The sequence below is a fragment of the Lissotriton vulgaris genome, chromosome 2_1, assembly GCF_964263255.1.
Source record: "Lissotriton vulgaris chromosome 2_1, aLisVul1.2, whole genome shotgun sequence".
In the NCBI taxonomy this organism is placed as follows: Eukaryota; Metazoa; Chordata; class Amphibia; order Caudata; family Salamandridae; genus Lissotriton; species Lissotriton vulgaris.
The window spans coordinates 2,109,869,777-2,109,891,428 of record NC_141687.1 but is presented as its reverse complement, the minus strand read 5'-3'; the positions used below and the strand labels follow the sequence as shown (position 1 = coordinate 2,109,891,428).

The 21,652-nt window shown below is 44.4% G+C and overlaps 1 protein-coding gene across 2 annotated transcripts in view; it reads right to left on the bottom strand.

The window, feature by feature from the left end:
- CGNL1 (cingulin like 1) overlaps nucleotides 1–13,026 on the bottom strand; it is a 579,392-nt gene extending 566,366 nt beyond the window's left edge. For both annotated transcript variants that reach the window (XM_086958373.1, XM_086958374.1), the window contains exon 1: nucleotides 12,923–13,026. The gene's annotated coding sequence lies outside the window, so the exon portion shown is untranslated. The remainder of the gene's footprint in view (nucleotides 1–12,922) is intronic.
- Nucleotides 13,027–21,652: the final 8,626 nt, after the last annotated feature.

The following is a 21,652-nucleotide window of genomic DNA, read 5'->3' as shown; positions in this document are numbered from 1 at the left end:
TTGAGGTTAACTGCTTTGCATACCTGGAAGTTATAGTCTCGCGCTGTTAATGCTTCAAGCAGATTTGGGTACAAGCTGTGCTAATGGCATTGGGAACGGCAGCCGCCCACGCTCTGCACAGCAGAGGGGGCGCGCTCAGGCCTGGCTGCTGTAACTGCGCGCGCCTCTGTGCTTAACTCGCACCTGGGAGTACATCTTTATGACGTATGCATGTGTGCATGTGTGTATGTGCATGTGCGCATGCCTATATCCGACAACATGTTTGTGTTCATGCACGTATGTGTTTGTATCTGCGTGTTTGTGTGTAGGCACGTGTGACGATACTCATGGTTATGTGTGTGTGTGTGTGTGTGGTCGCCTGCTTCCATCGGTGTGCATTTGTGTACGTGTGCGTGCTGAATGTCTGCATGCCCACATCTGACAATATATGTTTGTGTTCATGTATGTGTGTCTGTGTGTGTATGTGTTGGCATCTGCATGTTTATGTTTGTTTGCACGTGTCGTGTGAGGAAGATCTCATGTTTATGTGTGCGCGCGCGCGCCATCTGCATATATGTGTGTGATGCATTTGCGCACGGCAGCATCTGTCAACACGCTTGTTTTCATACATATGTGTTTGTGCGTGTTTATGTTTGTGTTCACGTGTGAGGATGCTCTCACGTTTAAACATTGGAATCTCACAGAGGTAAGAGCATGTGTATTTGGATTGATTATACTGGCAAGGCAGTGTTCCTGAAAGAAATTGATTCACTTTTTGGAACTTTGATAGGTTACATCATTGGCATCACTGGGTTCCTACGTTCAGTGGGACCCTCTAAGATAGGATGGGTTAATTAAAAAGCAACCGTTCACTGTTTTAGACACTGGGTGTGTTAAAATAGTGTTAGACAAACGTTCACCATCATTGCACGCTCAACATACAGCATGCTTACAAGTAACAGCATTATATTTTCCACAGGTTCTTATTGTATATTGATCTACAGCAGCATGAATCATATCTTGGCATGACACAATAGGGGTCCTATTAGACCTCTAATATTAACACAATAGTTTGGAAAATTGAGGGCTGTGTGGGCTGAGATAGCTGTGTGGGCTGAGAGAGCTGTTGGCAATGTAAATAACAATGCCATTTATTTATAAGTTTAAAAAAAAAAAGAAATGTCATGAGCAATGCCAATAGCTCTAACTTTTCCAAAGGCGAAACCATTGCATTGTAAATGCTTGTTATTATTGTTTAATGAATTGTGTTGCCAACCTTTTTTTGTTGCAGTTTTCAATGAGGAGAGGAGCAGTGATGAATGACATAGGATGAGATCCAAGGAGGAGACGTCTACTAGGTAGTCAGTCCCCAAGTTTGGCACGGATATCCCCTAGAGGGGCACCACAAGAGCACGGGCAGACCTCTGAGCGAACCAGGTCCCAGCAGAATGCAGCAAAGTCCGGCTGGCTTACTGGTGATCGGTCCCATGGGGCATTAATCTTACTGTAGGCAGTAGTGGCTCTGGTGCCCCCGTGGGGAGCAGGCAAAAAGCCAACTGTTCAAGTATCCTCGGGTGTTCCCCTGTAGGAGGGGAGCTGTTGTGAGCTCCAGAGTGATAAGTTAGGGGCCGTACAGGTGGGGCTGTAGGGTCTGTTGGCTACATGTTCAGCACTAGTCCATTTCCTTGCAAGGCGCCGCAGCATATAGGTAATGTCCGCCATGGGCCTCTGGCAGCACGCTGGGTCGCAATAGCCTCAGCTATGCTTAAGAAGCCACGGCGCAGTGAGAAGGCCAGACGGGCCACCCTGAATACAATATTAGGTATTTGGTGGGCCTATTTTGGGCTCCAGGTATTGCACGGACTATCCCTGTGTTGATGTGTGGCGGGGAGGTCACGGCCGATTGTTTGGCTTTGCCTCCCTTGTTCACCCTGTTTGACTTCTGCTTTGAAAACTCAATAAAAATATCTTCTTTAAAAATAAAGTGGAGATGGAGTTGATTCGAAGCTGAAATGCCATTATTGTAACCTCTATGCTTTAATTCCCACTACATTAGCAGGTCAAATTAGGTGGTCATAACAACAGTCCAACAACACACCAAGATTGCCTAAGTACATTGTGGCCTTGACACTTCAATGATCAGAACCACCACGGGTTAGTGTTAGTAGGTGTAGGCAAGCAAAAGGGGTGGAACCACAGGAGGAACACTTACAACTGATAAATATGAAAGGTAGCGCATGTTCTATTTCATGGCAGTATGCATAACCAATGAACTGATTACCCATTTTAATGCTACACAACTGGCATACATGTATGAATATCCGCAGATATGATAGTTTGCACAGTGCAGATGTAACCAAAGTTTCAAGGAAATTATATGAGAAGTTAACACTGCCAAGTGCAGCCATCTGTAAAAGTTTTAATGTTGGCATGTAGATGCCAGATGGCCCCATATCTCGAAGGCCGCCTCCCCCAGCCCCTGGGCAACACCACTCTATATGCTGGGTCTTTAAGACTCACCCTTTATAGGGGTGGAAATCTGCACAGTCCAGAATCCCAAGTAATGCTGGCTAAAGCAACAGGCGGCAGGCCTGACTGAGGGTGGATGCCATGACATGGGATTACCCAAGAGCTATCTGCCACAGACCCTGATACTATGGCTTAGAGGTTCGACATCCATCTGCAACTGGCGCATTAATTCACTGAGCTATTCAGACTGGTTACAATGACAACTTTGGAGGCAAAACGCCAAGAAGAGTGACATTACTTATGACATGTGTTCAAGGGTTGCTGAAAGACAGGGACAGGTCCCTCTCGAAACCAGTGAGCAAACTGCTCGGGAAGGCGACACCTTTTCTCCTCCCAGGCCAGGAACATCCCAGGGAAGAAAGCAACCAAGGAGATGACGAGGCTCTGTGAGTTCCAGAATGTGAGGCACTGCAAAGGAATGTCTGCGAGATTCCAGCACATTACCCGCCCACTTGAGCCTGGAAATGTATTGATGTATCAGGTAAACACACACCCATCTATCAATGGTGCATCAAGTGCAGTGATACTGGGGCCCAGGAGCGTGGGGAGCCCCCTACACCCTAAATACAGCTATCTTTTATTACTTTGAAACACACACAAGGTGATGGGAGGCTGTTTGCAATAAGTCTAATGTTGTGTTCTTATGTCATCTCGTGCACAGACTCGCGCCTTGCTCGTGAGTGTGTTTATCTTTAAATGCCTGGCATTCACGTGCACGGACTCGCACTCAGCTCGTGGGTGTGTTTTCTTTCAAATGCTTCCCGTGGTATGTATCTCTCCTACTGTATATTCCTCGTGATATGTTTCCTTTCAAATGTGTGTTCACTAGATATGTACTGTGTTATACAGTTATTGTATTCAGTTTCTGCTGCTGCATGGGACCATCAGATGTATGCCGGGGATTGCCTCTTTATTTGGAATAAACTTATCTTTCACTACTACTGCATTCCTGCAAATTGATTTAACAATTTGGCGACGAGCGACGGAGCATTCACGAACTAATTGGAGGCATTTCCGGACATTTCATCATTCAAAATTATCGATGGATTTTTAAACACGTTACTTTACATTTTTTACGTGTTTCATCTCTTCAACGTTAAAGAAGATTTGACTACCTAGCATCGGACTTTCACCGATCCATTACGGTTTGATTTTAAGCTTTATTTTAATCTTTCCTACGCACCTTCACTGTCTGGTATCCAGTTTCCTGCCGCGCTGTATGTCAACGTACATTTTCCGATTGGATGATTGCGAGCGGAAGAGGATTGATTGCTGAAAAGGATTAGCGCACTTCCGTCAGACGCCACTCCTCGTATAATTCAATCAAAAGTGAAAAGGTGACTTCCCGCTTTTCCGTTTTTTTTTTCTCAAAGCTTCGTTAAAAAAACAAACGGTGAGAGTCATCCCACTTTCTGTGAAGCGGGAGGAGGAAAGAAATAATTTAAGTAACACGGAAGCTGAACAGAAAGAGGCTGAACAGAAAGACGAATAACACGAAAGTTGAACAGTAAAACGCCGTTCTTCTGGAAGGAACTGATTGACTCGTTTTTTTCTTTTCCTCTACTTCATCAGCTTTCTACAAGTACTTTAATTTATCCTTATTGATTTTCACTACTTTTACATCCTAATTTGAGAGCAATGTTTCTTTTATAATCCCACGTTGCATATTTTATTTCATTTTAGTCTGTTTACTATGTGTGCGCAAGGGTATACTCTCTCTCCACCACAAAGCTACTGGTCAGCAGGAAGCTCTCCTTGTATGCCATGGATAGAATGGAAGGCATATTTCTTAAATTATATAGAAACGTTAGATGCTAATGGGAAAATGAAAGCGCCTGAAAAAAAAGGTATTTTCTTACATTCACTAGGACCAGAGGGTCTAAAAGCATTTAACCAATTACCTATTTCACAAGCCAGCGGAGATATGAATGTCTTTGATAAGGCCATTTATGATTTTGATAAATATTGTTCTCCCAAAGTGTGTATAGGTATTTCCAGATTCAAATTTTTCCAAAGGAAGCAGTTAACTGAGGAATCTGTTGACAATTTTGTATCTTCTTTAAAAACTCTTGCATTAGATTGTAAATTTGGCGACTTACAAGAAGATTTAATTAGAGATCAAGTCGTCATGCACTCTAAAAATGAAACTATACAAGAGAGATTGTGGATAAATGGTGATGAGAAATTAGATTTTATTTTGTCCATTGTTAGAAAAGCAGAACTCTCTTGTAGGAGTGCACAACAGGTCAAAGGGAAAGAAGTTTCTGTTAGCAAAGACATTGTATCAAAGATTAATCAGAAGTATGATAACAGAAATAGAGACCTTTCTAAAAAAAGACAACATTTTCCTCCTAAAGGAAGTTCTGATGATTCAAAAAATAATTTAAGGTGTTTTAGGTGTAATAGTAAGTCACATTTAGCCAATAACAAGATTTGCCCAGGTCTAAAACAGAAATGTTCTAGCTGCGGTTTAATGGGTCATTTCACTTCTGCGTGTAGAAGAAGTAAAACTAATCAGAAAGTGAAATGCATTGAATTAAGTGACTACAGTGATGAGGAAGACCCTAATAATTATTCTAACAACTGTTCTTTTGTTCTTAATATAAAAGATTCTGTTGTTCTGAATGTAAATGATACCACCATTAAGAAGAAACCTCTATGTGATATGACTATTGGTGGTGTAAAGATCAACATGTATGCAGATTCTGGATCTCCTTACTCCATTGTGTGCGAATCTGTTTGGAATAAGATGTTTGTGCCTAGATTAGGCAGTCACCTAGAAGAAAGTGACATCAATCCAGAAGGATATTCTGGCGGTACAATAGATATCTTGGGGTTCAGGACTCTTGTCTTTAGGTTTAAAAATAGGAAATGTATTGCAAAGTTATATGTCTCAAAGAAAGGACCTTCAGTGCTTAGTTGGTTTGATTTCGGTAAACTTGACATCATTCTTGATCCCAATAGTCCTAACCCTGTGATGTTGGTTGATGAACAGAATGGAATTGCTTCACTAATGTTGAGCAAATTTCCTAATGTTTTCTCGAAAGGCATTGGGAGGTTAACCAACTTTAAACACGAGATTCGATTAAAAGAAAATTCTTGCCCCAAGGTGCACAAGGCAAGAAATATACCTTTTGCTGTCAGAGATGAAGTAAAGAATGAGTTAGATGGTTTAGTGGAAGGGGGGATAATAGAAAGAATAGAATCATCTGAATGGGTTTCGCCCATAGTTGTTGCCAGACGAGCCAATGGTAAGGTGAGACTCTGCATTGACCTGCGTCACCTCAACAACAACATCATTGTAGATCAGTTTCCCCTTCCCCGCATTTCAGAAATGCTATCTGTGATTGGGGGCTCTAAGTTCTTCTCAACCATAGACTTATCTGCGGCCTACCACCAGATAGAACTTAGTGACAAGAGCAAAGATCTAACTGCATTCATTACACCTTTTGGGTGCTTTAGATTCAATAGGATGCCTTTCGGGTTGGCGTCTGCAGCAGCCATTTTTCAAAGAGTGATGCAAGACATCCTAAAGGACTGTAAACATGCCATTTGTTTTCAAGATGATATTTTGGTATTTAATGACGATAAAGATAAACATATTGCTGCTTTAGATGAAGTTTTAGGTGCACTTAATGCACATGGCCTCACTATTAAGCATGAAAAATGTAAATTTGGTGTCAAATCTGTGAATTATTTAGGACATGAACTATGTGAGGAAGGTATCAAACCTAAACCTTCCCTTTTAGAAGCCATTAAGTCTGCACCTCATCCTCAGTCTAAAGATGACGTTAGGTCATTTTTAGGTTTAGTAGAATTTTATGCAAGATATGTACCTGATTTTTCGTGCAGGACATACAACATTAGGCAGTTAATCAAGAACAAGGTTGCTTTTGAATGGACCAATGAATGTGAAAAGGAGTTTTGTGATGTAAAAGGTGCCATTTGTTCTGCCAGTGCTCTGTCCTGTTTTGATCCATCTTTACAAAACATTATCACTACAGACGCTAGTTCAAAGGGGCTAGGGGCTGTATTTACTCAAAAGACTAAGGAAGGAAAAGAGGTCATTATTGCACACGCTTCTAGGGCTCTTACTCCTGCTGAAGAAAAATACTCCACAATAGAAAGGGAAACTTTAGCGTGCATTTGGGCTTTGGAACATTTTAGGGTATTCATCTGGGGTAAAGAATGTGTACTGAGGAGTGATCATAAACCTCTTGTGCGTCTTCTTACCACTGAGGGAATGTTAAGAGCCTCTGCTCGCATTGCACGTATGTCCATGCGCTTACAGGATTTCATTTATGACATACAATATGTTCCCGGAAAAGAAAATGTATCTGCTGATTTCTTGTCAAGGATGCCTTTACCTATTCAAGAGGATTTGTACAATGAGTGGGATGATTTTCAAATTGCCATGATTCATGACGAAGGGCCTTTTCCCATTGATCAAGCAATGTGGAAAGAGAAATCTGATGCTGATGAAACTTTAAAAGAAGTGACAAAATATGTTACAGGTGGTTGGCCTGACAAAAAGCATCTAGATTCTAGTTTGAAGAGTTTCTGGGAAGTAAGGTCAGAGCTCTCATTTTGTGGAAATATTGTTAAGAGAGGTGAACGCATTGTTCCACCTATTGGTGTGAGGAAGGTTATTGTTTTGCAAAGCCATGAAGGACATAGTGGTATGGTCAGAACTAAACAACAAGTTAAGCGTTTATTTTGGTGGCCTGGGATGGACATGTTTATTGAACGAATAGTGAGGAATTGCGTGGTTTGTGCGAATTCTGACAAGTCTTTGGTCACATTGAAACCCAATATGGGCGTTCACACCATTCCTGACAATCCTTGGGAGACAATTGCTATTGACATTATGGGTCCTGTTGGTCATGGTTCTAAGTATGTTATTGCAGCGATTGATGTTTTCTCTAAATGGCCTGTGATCAAAATTGTTCAAGGAATAGATACTGACTCGGTTCTTTGTTTCTTAGATAGAGTTTTCATTGAAGAGGGATTACCATTAAGGATTATATCTGACAATGGTGTCCAATTTAGTTCCAAGAAAGCCAATGATTATTTTACAAGGCTTGGCATAGTACACTCTACTACTTCCTTATATAATCCCAGTGGGAACGGAGTCATAGAGAGGTTTAATAGAGTCCTTAAGAGTGCTATACAGTCTGTTGGTAAAGATGATGAGAAATGGGAGATTGAAATCTTCAAGAAAATTTGGATGTATAGAACAACCATGAACTCTATGACAGGTTATTCTCCATTTGAAATCATGAGGGGGAGAATTCCTAGGACCAAGGTGAATCCATCATGGTTGGTGCAATCATCTTCTTCTAGTGTGGATCTGAAAAAAGTTAAAGAGAACCTTATTCGTACTCACTGTTCTAGTAAAAAGTATTTTGATGAGAAGTGTGGTTCTAAAGTGGATCCTAAAGTAGAAATTGGGATGATGGTGAAGGTAAAAAAACCATGGAAGGTTAAGAAAGGGGAAAGTGCATTTATGGGTCCCTTTGAAGTCATTGAGGTCTTAAAGAACTCTGTAAGATTGTCAGACAACAGAGTTTGGAATCTTAGTAGGATTGCTATTCTTAAGGCTGACAAAGATGTTTATCGTAAAGAATCCACTTTGGCAAATCCTGACCCTTTATACCTAGATGAGGATCTATGTAGAGATGCTGTACTTGATGAACCTTGTTGCTCTACTACTGGCGTTACCAATTATAGCGGTGATGTTACACCGTGTTGTTCCAACACCATCAATTCCAATCTGAGTACCTCTCAATCCAATGGGGATAATGTTTCCGTACAAAAAAGGGTCACCAAAAAACCAAGGTGGCTGTCAGATTTTGTTGCCTATATGGTAGGAAAATTTTAAACTTCATTTTTTTTTTTTTTTGTGTTTTTGTTTGTTTTTTTTTCTTTCTCTTTCATTTTATAAGGGGGGAAGGTGTGTTGTGTTCTTATGTCATCTCGTGCACAGACTCGCGCCTTGCTCGTGAGTGTGTTTATCTTTAAATGCCTGGCATTCACGTGCACGGACTCGCACTCAGCTCGTGGGTGTGTTTTCTTTCAAATGCTTCCCGTGGTATGTATCTCTCCTACTGTATATTCCTCGTGATATGTTTCCTTTCAAATGTGTGTTCACTAGATATGTACTGTGTTATACAGTTATTGTATTCAGTTTCTGCTGCTGCATGGGACCATCAGATGTATGCCGGGGATTGCCTCTTTATTTGGAATAAACTTATCTTTCACTACTACTGCATTCCTGCAAATTGATTTAACATCTAACTACTGGCAATAGCTTGGAGAGGCACTCTGACCTTTCGTTCGTTTGCTCACCATGCCACCTCAGTATGGACCCAGCCATATGCAAATCAGTCTTGACCCTGCTCCACGTGTGAACAGCCCAGCCCGAACTGCCAGGCAATCCCTGAAACAGAAGACAAGCCACCCAGGACCGGTTTTATCCTAGTTATGGGCTCAGACAGGTGCCGCTTGGTTCCACTGAGACAGTTAGAATGTGGCCCACGTGTGGGTATACCCATGCCACTTAGGGCGGTACCATTAACACACAAAAGATGATGGGCAGCTGCGTGCAATAGTCTAGCCACTGGCAATCGCTCTGGTAGCAGGCCAACGCCATCGCCAGCGGTTAGACTTGTTGCAAGCAGCCTCCCATCACCTTCAGTGCGTTTCATCTTTTACTAATTTACCAGAAGACGGGGGCAGTTACTAATATGTAATTAGGGCCCGTGACAGTCGTGTTACGTCACTGCCCGCACTTTCAACGCCCCCCGGGTCTGTAAGAGGAGGATAGACCAGCAGGGTGTCCTCTCACGGCCCCAGCTTGCACAGACCATTTGCCGGCCGCTCCACCTACTCCAAAGATTAACACAACACAGATGGGCATAAGTAGCAGATGGACACACAACACCCCCTCCCCCAAGATCAGTGACCTGCCTGTCCGGTCTGAGAAGTCAGGAGAGATGCGGCGTGCCAATACGTTCTGAGGGTAACGCTGCTCCCCCCCTCCGTCCCCCCTCCCCAGGGCCAGGGAGGTCTCCACTCTGGGAGAGCGCCCCCTGCCCCCCACCCCCCCTCGGCGCGCCCTGGAGCTAAGGCAGGTCACCTCGTACTTTTTACCCACCTCCCATTAACACTGAACACACATAGCACACACATGCTGCGCAGCCTGCGCTGAGTAAACAGACCTGGTCCCCTTGCTAGCGGCGGGCGCCCCCAGGGGCATCACCCTCCCGCCCTGTTCCACGCATGCCTTGTTATGTACACAAACAGCGATCAAAGTCCCAGGCCAGGGCCTGGCCATCACACCGCAAATCACTGGTCAGAGAAAAGGCGAACCCTCCACATCGAGGCTATGCCCAAAGCTGCCCGGACTGAGCTCGTCGAAAAAATATGCAACTTTTACAGCTCCTGGTATCGCTTAGCGTTCCTCTAAATAGTCCGGATAACAGCTTTAACATCCTGCTTAAAAAGTGTCATTTTAAAAGTGCTGCAGTGCTCGCTTCCTTCCATTAAAGAGGTAAACCAGACCCGATAAATAAGGCAATTACTGCCCCGTACCTACACTAGTGACCTGCTTTAGAAGTGTATATCCTCTAGTCTAACCAGAGTGTATAAGAGACAAGCTGATAAGAAATTACATTATGTCAACACAAGTTATACAAGGATACTGCAGCAAATACTGACATCGTCCCATTTGAAAGCACTGCAGATTGAAAGTGCAAGGACTTTTCCATTTAAATGGAGATGCCCTCCCTACACTGTCCACATAAACTATAAAGTGATCCTGCTGAGAGGTGATCGTACGGTTTGAAAAGGGTAACAAAAGTGCCTGCACAACCCCAGTAAACATACTGCAGCCCTCTTCAGTCGTGAATACTAGAGCTGCACCCTGACAGGTATTTCTAACGTCAAGAGCACCGAGTCTTTTAAACTCCACTGAAGTGCGGCACTTGGGGTCTGTCGGTGCCTCGGTTTAAAGCGCCATCGCCTTGAAGTGCGGGGCGGGCCGTCGACCTCTGCCGGTGACTTTACTGGGATGAATAAAAGGGTCACGCCCTCCCTCGGCTCTAGGATTGCTCGAGCAGTAAGCCGGGCCAAGGTCACTCCTCGAACACCCCGCGCGTAGGAAGCGTCATTGTTGTAAGTACCCACGCGAGCCAAGGGACGGGAACCGCTTCACAGGTGGGGCGATCCGTGCAGGAACTAATCACACTGTACACACGGAGCACGTCAGAGACGGGGGGGGGGGGGGCGGTATGGAACACGCTGTACATAAAGCACCACGCACCAGCCGCACGCCCAGTTCCTCACACCGGCTGGTACCGCCAGGCCCCGTGCAGCGATAATCCTTGATTTTACGTAGGACGCTGCAGAGGACGCCGCTGCGCGGGGCAGCTGTGCTTCTAATGGTGCAACACTACCTATGCCACCGTAGCCGTAAGGGCACAGCATCCACGGGGCAGCAGGGCTCAATGAAACCCCACTGCCGCAAAACACACCTGACGGCACCAGCACTACTCTCCGGGACTGCTGCTATACGTTTAAAGGGGTGGTGCAAGCACTTCTCAGCCGTCATAATACTTGCTATACATCCGTTTAGGTAGTCTCAGCACGTATCAGCGGGGCTACTGCTGTGCGTTTAATTGGTGCAAGCACTTCTCAACAGTTATGCGATACATTCGCTAAGACAGTCTCAGCACTTCTCACCGGGACGGCTGTTGTACACTTACAGTGGTGATACAGGCACTTCTCGCCTATTATGCTACACCTCAGATCCAAGCGCTTCTCGTCGGGCTCCTGCAGTATGTTTAAAGTGGTAGTTCAAACACTTCTCAACAGTTATCCTATGCATCTGGCAAGACAGTCTCAGCACTGCACTGCGGGGCTGCTGTTGTATCCTCAAAGTGATATACAGGCACTACTCACCTATCCTCCTACATCTCAGGTTCTTTGATAAAGCAGCATGAGCACTCCTCAGAGGGCCGGCCTGCCACTGCTGGTTTAAAGTGGTAGTGCTAGCACTTCTTAGCTGTCCTGCCACACTTCAAGTCCTTTTATAAGGCAGCCCCACCACTCATCGGGACTGCTGCTGTGTGTTTAAAGTATTAATAAAGGCACTTCTAACCTGCCCCGTAACGCCGCAGATCCTTTGACCAGGCACCTCCAGGTACTGTATGTTTAAAGTGGAAGTGCAAGCACTTCTCGGGTGCCCTGCTATACACCTGATAAGGCAGCCCTAGCAGTTCTCAGAGGGTTCTGCTGATGTATGTTCAAAGTGGTAAATCAAGCACTTCTCAGCTGCCCTGCTATACATATAATAAAGTACACCCAGCACTTCCAAAGAAGGGTGCCATGTGCTTGGCGGGGCAGTTCAAGGAAGTCTCGCCTGAGCTGCCATATGCTTGGTGGGACAGATGTGAACCGACACTTCTCAGCAACGTAGTGTCCATACTTCTCAGTGTGGCTGCCCATACACCAACTAGTCGAGAGCAACAACAGTCTAATCAGGGTTTTTAATGCATAGGACAGAGGCAGCAGTGTTGCTGTGCTTTCAGGTGCCTAGACCCAGGGCTTCTTGGCAGACAGCTGAGCTATTAGTTTACTGGGGCAACATACACTCAGTGTTGCTAGTATAAGTGCAGTAGGACAGAGAAACCCTCCTCGCCAGGGCTGCTCTTTATCCATGGGTCACTGAATGTCCTCTCCAGCTGTCTTGGTCTGCTTTTCGTTCGATAGGAAGCACTAAGATTAAGAACGTTCAGCACAGCAAAGCCTGACACCTCAGCAGGGAAGCTCTAATAGGATTTTTTAATGTAACAGTAGGGGGTTCATCCCAGAAGATTTGCGTAAGCCAACGACGTAAAAACATTTAAAAAAAAACAAAAAAAACACACGTTTATAATATACTGAATAGGTGTAATTATGTTGATGGGACATCGTTAAAACTTCAGCTGGGATGGTAAACGTTTAGCGGGGTAGGACTCGCACTTCATGCCAGTGATGCTTGGCCCCAGTGGGACTTTAACTGCACTTTTTGGATGCCCTGTTATCAGTGGAGAGCGATAGCTGCACACCCTACAGAGAAGTGGATATTGTGAGATGATGTACTTTATTCACGTTTTAGGGGTTGCATAGATAGAAGCCCGCATAGGATATAGCATGTCGAGCGCCTTGCTGCAGAACAGCACTGTTCAAAGCCATACACAGACTGCAGAACCCCCAGTAACGAGGCATTATGAGGACACTTCTACAGATTCAAGTTTAGCAGCGGAGGGTGGAGTTCACAGAGCGGCACAGGTGCCTGTGGTAGAGGAAGCACAGGTGCGCGGACTGCATTTGCCTGCTCAGGTACCACTCGCAGCGCAGGGCAAGCTCCTACCTGCTGCCAGACGGACGCCTGGCGCTCCTAGAGGGGGAGTCCCATGCCTGCCCCAAGGCTGCTGCAACTTCCCTGCCTGAGCCGCAGGAGCGCACCTCTGAACTGCCCGAGTCCCGGGGACGGGGCGGGGCTCCAGCAGGAGCCTGTGCGGAAGCCGCTCATTGGCCAGGAGGCAGGTGTGGGATGGAAGCCAGCGTCTCCAGACGCTTCTAACGGCTGCGTCTATTGGTCGCCTGCACCCGTGCCGCCTACTTCAGAGATTTCATGCTCCCGTTGGCCACTTCCAGCTCCCCGCACCGTGTTTTGTTTCGCAGGAATGTTACAAGCTTACCAATTCCCAAACTCTGAAAAGAGGCAGCGTGTGCCGCTTCACCGGACCTGCCAGAAAGCGTTACCATCATTCGATCTTATGTAGTTATCAAACATGCGTGCACATGACCTTTTTATTCTATAAATATTCCCGATGCTGAGAACTCTCATCTAAAACCACCAAAATCCTGTTGACCATTCAACCATTTTTTGGGACTTCCTCATCATAAGGAATGCTGCGTTTTTTTTGTTTACAAAATACAACGCACATTATATATGTTTTCACCCTTTTTAAAAGGTGCCACGAAAACATGCATGATTGGAGCGTCCTGATTTTTATTAGGAACACTGCCGATAGTCAATCCCTATACTGTATATGCACCTACCCGAGTATTGTATTGTGAGTGCATTTCTATAGCGCTCCGGCCCGGGACATTTTGTTGTTAAGTAGTACGCCGCTATGTACACGTTTATGAAATTGGATTTACAGCTAGCATTGATCCACTAAGATCGAATTTCGTTTTCAACTAAGAATTGTCATAAATAGAAACCAAACGATCTCCTTTATGGAAGCTGTAAAAGGAATACAGTGAGATATGAAAAATTCGTTTACCGGTGGTTCAGTTTCTAAAAGTGAAATTCATTAAAAGATACCCATAGACACGCACAGGCGTTGTGTTATTAAATATAAACAGGCCAGCTTGAATTGTACTGGCACAGGATGCTTATTCGCACCGCATGTCCGCTGATACCTGAGATTTTTCCGAACGATAGCGCACAGGATTGAATTAACATCCTTATACACCTAGCTCTTTACACTTTTGACCTTCCTGCAGCCACTCAAGCAGCCATCTCTGAACTTGTCAAGACATCCCACTATCTTCCAGCCTTGTGCATTGGTTGCCATCCATAAAGGAGCGTTGTGCACCCTAGCCATTCACAATGTCCTGTATATTTCCAACACTCAAGGCTTCTGTGCAGACAGTCTGCCAGGTTTGCACACCACTAACGCTTAAAGTAGCCCAAGTAAACCACTGCCATTAATAATGTAGGCCAGTCCTGCAACACAGACACCACTCGGGCACACATGTTTTATGCAAACCCTTTACACTGTTCACTACCTCTAAACACCCATGCCTGAAACTTTATGCTGCACATTAGTAACACTCCAAGAGTCCATGCCTTATGCCAACACTGTCACCACACAAAGAGGTGCAGTCAGTTATGTAAAGCTAAAAAAAGATTTTTAGAACAAAAAAAAGTATTTCCTATTAAGGACGAAAGCCCTCACCCACCCTGAGGTGGCATGCTTCATCGTCGGGCCCCTCCTCACACCAAGAAAATTAATTAAATGGTGTGGGCTACAACTATCCTGCTTAGTCCAAAAGGAGGCAACAGAAGGAGCTCTTTAAGGTGATTTTGTTGGGTCAAGTGGTGTCCCTATGAGAGATAGGTGTGGGTGGTGAGTCCAGAGTGCTCGTCATGCTTCCGCCCATCTCTGGACTCCAGCAGGGGATTCCAGGTACTCATCAGGACAAGTAAAACGGGTAGTAACTCTGTCAGTTAAAAGTGCAAAAAAAATGAAAAGAGAAGATTAAATATATATAAAAACCGTCAATGTGTCTGAAGGAAGTGGCCCGATTAGGGTCACCCGGGTCACTCGCGACCACCACTCAGCCGTCCGAACAAATGAAGAGTCAGTCAGACAGTAGAGAATGCAAACCAAGTTATTTATTAGTATAGCGCTGCAGCGGAGCCCAGTCAGACTAGCCTCTTGAGATGGCTGCCGATGGACTGACTCCCCCACACATGACATGAGATATTATACATTTCGGATTCTTCTGAGAACATGCCAAAACTGACCCAGGCACTAGCAAACAAAGGGGCACAGAAGGATGAGCTACAGTCCTGGGACCGGATACATGTTGTCTTCACTCCAAGGCCACCTCACTCAAGCTCTCCATTAGAGTGAAGGTGGGAACGGGCCCATCTAACAGCTAAGGTATGCAACAAAAGAGAATACATTCATTAGTGTAGGTAAAATCGGCCTTGTAGAAACACGAGCAAAGGTGCAGGGAGACAGTTTTCTGCTGAGGCAAGCAGCACAAGGCAGGAGCTTAGCTTCGATCATGAAACAGAATGGTGGTTACTAATAAAATGATGCCATGAATGCTAACTAAAAACAGAATAAAACATGAGCAAGGGGACATTAACATTTTCAATTCTAACACGTCCCACAATCAATTCACTTAGGTCCACTGTTATCAGCACCTAAAAAGATAGTCATAGATAATAGACAACAGTTATTATGTAGAACAGCACTAATCAGTAGGTCATAATTCAAAAACAGTGATTCATGCACTTCTTGAATCACCCCAAAACTGTGCTGTATAGTGTAGTAGCTCACCCATTATCAAGCCGAGTGCTAGGCTTCAACTCAAGCCTTGATTTTGACAAACATAAACAGGACTAAAGGGTACAAGGACAGAGACACAGGTTAAGGGGACGACACCCACAATCTACAAATCATTAAAAGAAGATGCCAAATCCAACTATTCATAATTCTAGCACCCCTCATGGAGGGAATGGGCAGGGTTATCACTCCGCAATAAGCCAGTCTTGAAGCACGCACCTTCAGCCAGATATCCAGAAATCCCTTAAAATTCAGCAAAAATGGTCAAGTCAAGCTGTGGGACATGAGCACCAAAATCAATATATGAGTCTAAAATCAAGGACGCTCAGCATAGAAATTGTAGCTCCTCTGCTCACCTCTTTACCGACCGAGTTCATCCCGGCGAGGAGGAAGTGTAAACGCTTATCCTTCCTTTAAGTAAAGGGCGACCCATAGCAACCATGGCTGTGCATCTAGAAGGCATGGTGAGCTTTGGTCATAGGAATTGTTGTCCGACACAGGAACCATTGTAATCTGCAAAACCACCAAGCCTAAGAGGCAGGCTACTCTAAGAAGGAGAGACATATCTCATGAAAAACTAATCCTGAGGTAAAATCTATTATAATAAGAGTAGCCTCAAACTAAAAAATAATCAGTAATCATTAACAATTAGGGACACGTTGGCATAGTATAACATGTTGACATTAGTAACCACAGGTATTGTTTTTTTCTTTGGTAATATCTTTATTGGTTTTTCTTTCAAACAGTAACAAAACAAAACTGACGTCGCACAGTGTCTCATATAGCCATCTGCAAGGGGTTCATTTTACATATAATACATACAAGCATAATATAGAGTTTGGTTAGATATGTCTAGAACACTCCAATCGTACTTCTCCCTTGTCCCAAACATTCAGTGTACAACCTGTGTCTCCTTTTTAGAGCGTCTCGTCATCTCTAAATGGATGTTACATGATAAATTGTTCTACTCCCTGTCGTGGGGCATCTAGTTTGTGTCACCCATCATGTCCAGTCCGTAGTATTTCCTCCAACTGTCCCATATCTTGTGGAATTTTCCCGAACAGACTCTGACCTTGTAAGTGACCCTTTCTGCTGCTATATATATATTACCTACTGGCGGTCGCCAGTAGGCAGTAATAGTTAGGACCTACTTTCCATAGGAAATCCGCAACATTCTGTTTGGAATAACTTTGGCGCTGGTCGACGAAAACACGCAAAATTCTCAAAAAAAATGGCCTGCTCCGCTCCGCTCTTCCCTAAAAGTTTGGGGGTGATTTGTGAAGCGGGGGCTGAGAAAAAAGGGGGGTCCCAAAACGTGTTTTCCCCATGCAATTTTCTATAGGGACCTTTAGCCAGGGCTACAGCCCGAACGGCTGACCGGAATTACATCAAATTTGGCAAAAAGGTAGAGTTTGGGTCGCAGATTACCCTTTTTTTAAATGGTGTAAATCCGTTCAGTAGTTCCTGGGAAAATCAAAAGTAAAATCATAGATATATCTATAGATGAATTACCGTACTCTGTACTGTACTCTGTACCTTCTGAGCACGAGCTTCATTCTAATTGGCTGTCAACACTCCAAACCATAAAGTGTTGGCAGCCATCTTGTGCCTCGGTAGAACCGAGGCACAAGAAAGCAGTGAAACAAACATGCAAAACATGCAAAGGGGGCAGGGTAGAAACAACCTGACCCCCTAGGCCTGCTCAGGGGGTCCCACGGGGTACGAAGTACAGTACTCTGTACGGTACTCTGTACTATACTCTGTACCTTCCCGAGTGCATACTGGAGGTTCCTGGTGGGCTAGTTGGCCCCCAGGAACCCCCAGTATGCAAGGGGAATTAGTTCCTCCTCTGCAAGCGTGCCAGGGGGCTGCATTGTAGAGAGGTGTAAAAAGGGGTGTGGCCTCATTACACCTCTCTGCAATGCAGCCCCTTGGCGCATACTGGAGGTTCCTGGTGGGTTAATTGGCCCCCAGGGAACGCCAGTATGCAAGGGGGGTTAGTTCCTCCTCTTCAAATGTGCCAGGGGGCTGTGTTGCAGAGAGGTGTAAAAAGGGGCATGGCCTCATTACACCTCTCTGCAATGCAGCCCCCTGGCGCATACTGGAGGTTCCTGGTGGGCTAGTTGGCCCCCAGGGACCCCCAGTATGCAAGGAGAATTAGTCCCTCCTCTGCAAGCGTGCCAGCGGGCTGTGTTGTAGAGAGGTGTAAAAAGGGGTGTGGCCTCATTACACCTCTCTGCAATGCAGCCCCTTGGCGCATACTGGAGGTTCCTGGTGGGTTAATTGGCTCCCAGGGAACCCCAGTATGCAAGGGGGGTTAGTTCCTCCTCTGCAAATGTGCCAGTGGGCTGTGTTGCAGAGAGGTGTAAAAAGGGGCGTGGCCTCATTACACCTCTCTGCAATGCAGCCCCCTGGCGCATACTGGAGGTTCCTAGTGGGCTAGTTGGCCCCCAGGGACCCCCAGTAAGCAAGGGGAATTAGTTCCCCCTGTGCAAACGTGCCAGGGGGCTGCATTGCAGAGAGGTGTAAAAAGGGGCGTGGCCTCATTACACCTCTCTGCAACGCAGCCACCTGGCGCATACTGGAGGTTCCTGGTGGGCTAGTTGGCCCCCAGGGACCCCCAGTATGCAAGGGGAGTTAGTTTTTCCTCTGCAAATGTGCCAGGGGGCTGCGTTGCAGAGAGGTGTAAAAAGGGGCGTGACCTCATTACACCTCTCTGCAACGCAGCCCCCTGGCGCATACTGGAGGTTCCTGGTGGGCTAGTTGGCCCCCAGGGACCCCAGTATGCAAGGGGAATTAGTTCCCCCTATGAAAACGCGCCAGGGTGCTGCGTTGCGGAGAAGAGTAATGAGGCCACGCCACTTTTTACACCTCTCTGCAACGCAGCCCCCTGGCGCATACTGGAGGTTCCTGGTGAGCTAGTTGGCCCCCATGGACCCCCAGTATGCAAGGGGACTTAATCCCTGAATTTGGAACGCGCTGCGGGCGTGTTTGCACAGTGGTGAAGGTAGGGGCGGGGCTTGAGGTGATATGTGTGCAAACATGCCCTGTGGCACGTTTTAAGTTGGGAAATGAATTCCTCTTCAATCCAGAGGTCCCGTAGGGGCCAACTAGTCCAACAGGTACCTCTAGTAAGTGCCACGGAGCTGCGTTGCAGAGTGTTGTAAAAAGGGGACGTGCCCTTTGAACACCTCTCTGCAACGCAGCTCCCTGGCGCATACTGGAGGTACCTGGTGGGCTAGTTGGCTCACAGGGCACCTCAGGATTGAAAAAGAATTAATTTCCCAAACTAAAACGCACCACTGGGTGTGTTTGCACACATGTCACCTCAGGCCCCACCCCCTTCCTTCACTATTGAGCGAAATATTCTTCTAAAATCAGCCGAACTAGGAATTCCGATTTACTCACCTGTTATCAGGAGAGACCTCAGTGCTGCATCTTTCAGCCCACTACTGATCCTGAAAAGTAATTCTAACCATACTTACAGTAACTTGAATTTCCTTCCGTAGGCTAACATTGACTGGTTTCACTTGGAAATTTTTCTGTGTGGAGTTTTGGAACTTTAAAAAATTCCTAAAAAATCAGCCAAACTACGAATTACGTTTTACTCACCTGTTATCAGGAGAGACCTCAGTGCTGCATCTTTCAGCTCACTACTATTCCTGAAAGGTAAATTTAACTGAACTTACAAGTAACTTGAATTTCTTTCCATAGGATATCATTGCATGCTATATAAAATATATATAAATAAAAAAAAAAAAAAAATATATTACAATTTCAATATTTAAAAACTTTTTTTTTCAATTTATATAAAAAATATGTAATGTAATTTAAAAAATAAAATATCTAAAAATAAATACTTTAAAACAATGTAGTGAATCAGTATAAAAAACTAACAATTAATACATTTAAAAATTATCATTTACAAAACCTTTGACATTCACTGAAAAAACCATAGGTTTCAGCCACGTTATAGTTAGAAGTTAGCATTTAAAAAACCTTAGAAATTCACTGAAAAAACAATAGGTTTCATTTATGTTATAGTTAGCTGGACATTTCGTTTTTTATGTTTGAAAGCTTTATTGAAAGAAATGATAAGAAAAACCACACAATGACATCAGCACTGAGAATAAAATACAAAGAAGAACATGTTGAAAAAGAAAAACAAAGAATATACTGATGTCATTACTAAGAAACCAAAGCATTTTTGAGTTTTAAAGGGAAGGGAAGGAGGGAGGGAAAGGAGGAAATAAAAACAAAGTTATAATAGAGTAATGCTTACACAAAACTTTCGGCAGATAAAGAAATTGCACAATGAATAAGAGAGAAAAAATATGTAGCATCCAAGGCACATTATAGTATAGCAAAAACTGCGAACATTAGTAAATAAAAGTAAGGAGGAGAGAGCAAAAGTCACTCATGGAGGCGTAACATTTTCTGAGGAAAGGGAGGTGTATTTCTTTTGAGCTAAAGGATCCAAGTAAGTGGTAAGGGGCAACCAGTAAAGCTCAACAATTCGAGAAGGTTTACAGGAAGCGGCAAATGCAACATCTAGTCTATGAAGATGGCATAGAGAATTCCACCAACAACGTATGGAGACTTTATTAAGGGATTTCCAATTGGAGGTAATATGTTGGAATGCAAGTGCAAGCATGAGGTCAAAAAGGCCAAGTGAGGATGGAGGAAGAGTTAGAGAGTCTGAAAGACTCCCCAAAAAACACCAGGGTAATGGAATACGGAACAGAGAGTGTAAAAATGCGAGTAATGTAAGTCCACATATGTTTCCAGAAAGTAGCTACAGAAGGACAGAAAAAGAAGAGATGAAGAAGATCAGTGTCTGGCTTGCCACATGTCCAGCAGTTAGAATTAGTGGAGGGAGTAAAGCGAGAAAGAGAGAGAGGAGAGAGGTAAAGCTTATGATTCAAAAAGAATAAATATTGAGTTAGAGAAGCCGAACGAGAAGTTTTCAGGATTCTCGACCACAGTTTATCCCAAAGAGCAACGGGCCAAGAGCAGTCCAAATCTTTCTCCCAAGAAATCTCCAATTTAGTTTTGACACGCTCAAGGTTAGGAGCAGAGAAGAATCGATAAATAAGCGAAGCTTTAGGAAGAGTAGAACGTACCACAAGAAGAGGAGAGGGAGGGGTAGGGGAAGTTAGAGAAGAGAGTGAGTAATAACGATCAACAATTATTTCCATGAGAATGTTATATTTCTGGAAAAAAGAGCGAGGACAATGAAAACGTGACTGAAATTGGGGGAAGGTACATGGTGAAATACCATCAAAGAGCTGATTAACCCAAATGATACCCCTTGATCTCCAAGACGTCCAAGTGACAGGTCTGTTGTTTAATAAAATAAACAAATTATACCAAATGGGAGAGTGTAAGAAAGATTCATGAGAAATAGTCAATGGAGAGAGTAAAGGCTTGAGGAGCGAAGATGTGTGTTTAAATAAAGGAGGAATGGTATAAGGAGCTCTGGTAGTGAAACAAGAGACGTCTTGAAAGGAAAAAGGCAGTAATAAGTATTGCTCAATGTGATGCCAGAGGGGAGAAAAAGAAGAAAGTTCTGATGAAAGCCATCTCGAATCCTGACGTAGAGAAAAGGCTTTGTGATATAGGCAGAAATCAGGGAAGTTAACACCACCATTTGATTTAACTTTGCAGAGAGCTAATAAAGAGATTCTAGCTTTTTTTTGCCTCCAAAGGAATTTTGATGAGACGAATCAATAAGTGTAAAATGGAAGGCAGGGATATGAACAGGAAGCATAGAAAGAAGATAAATAAGAATAGGAGCAATCATCATTCTAATAGAATCAAGACGACCCCACCAAGAGAGGAAGAGAGGATTCCAGGAGGAGAACAATTGCTCTATCTGAGAGGTAACGGCAGACATGTTTAATTTAATAGATGAGGAGATAGAATTGGAGAACCAAACACCAAGATATTTTATTTTGGTACTGTTCCAGGCAAAACCAGTAGAAGAAAAAAGATGAGGAAGACAAAAT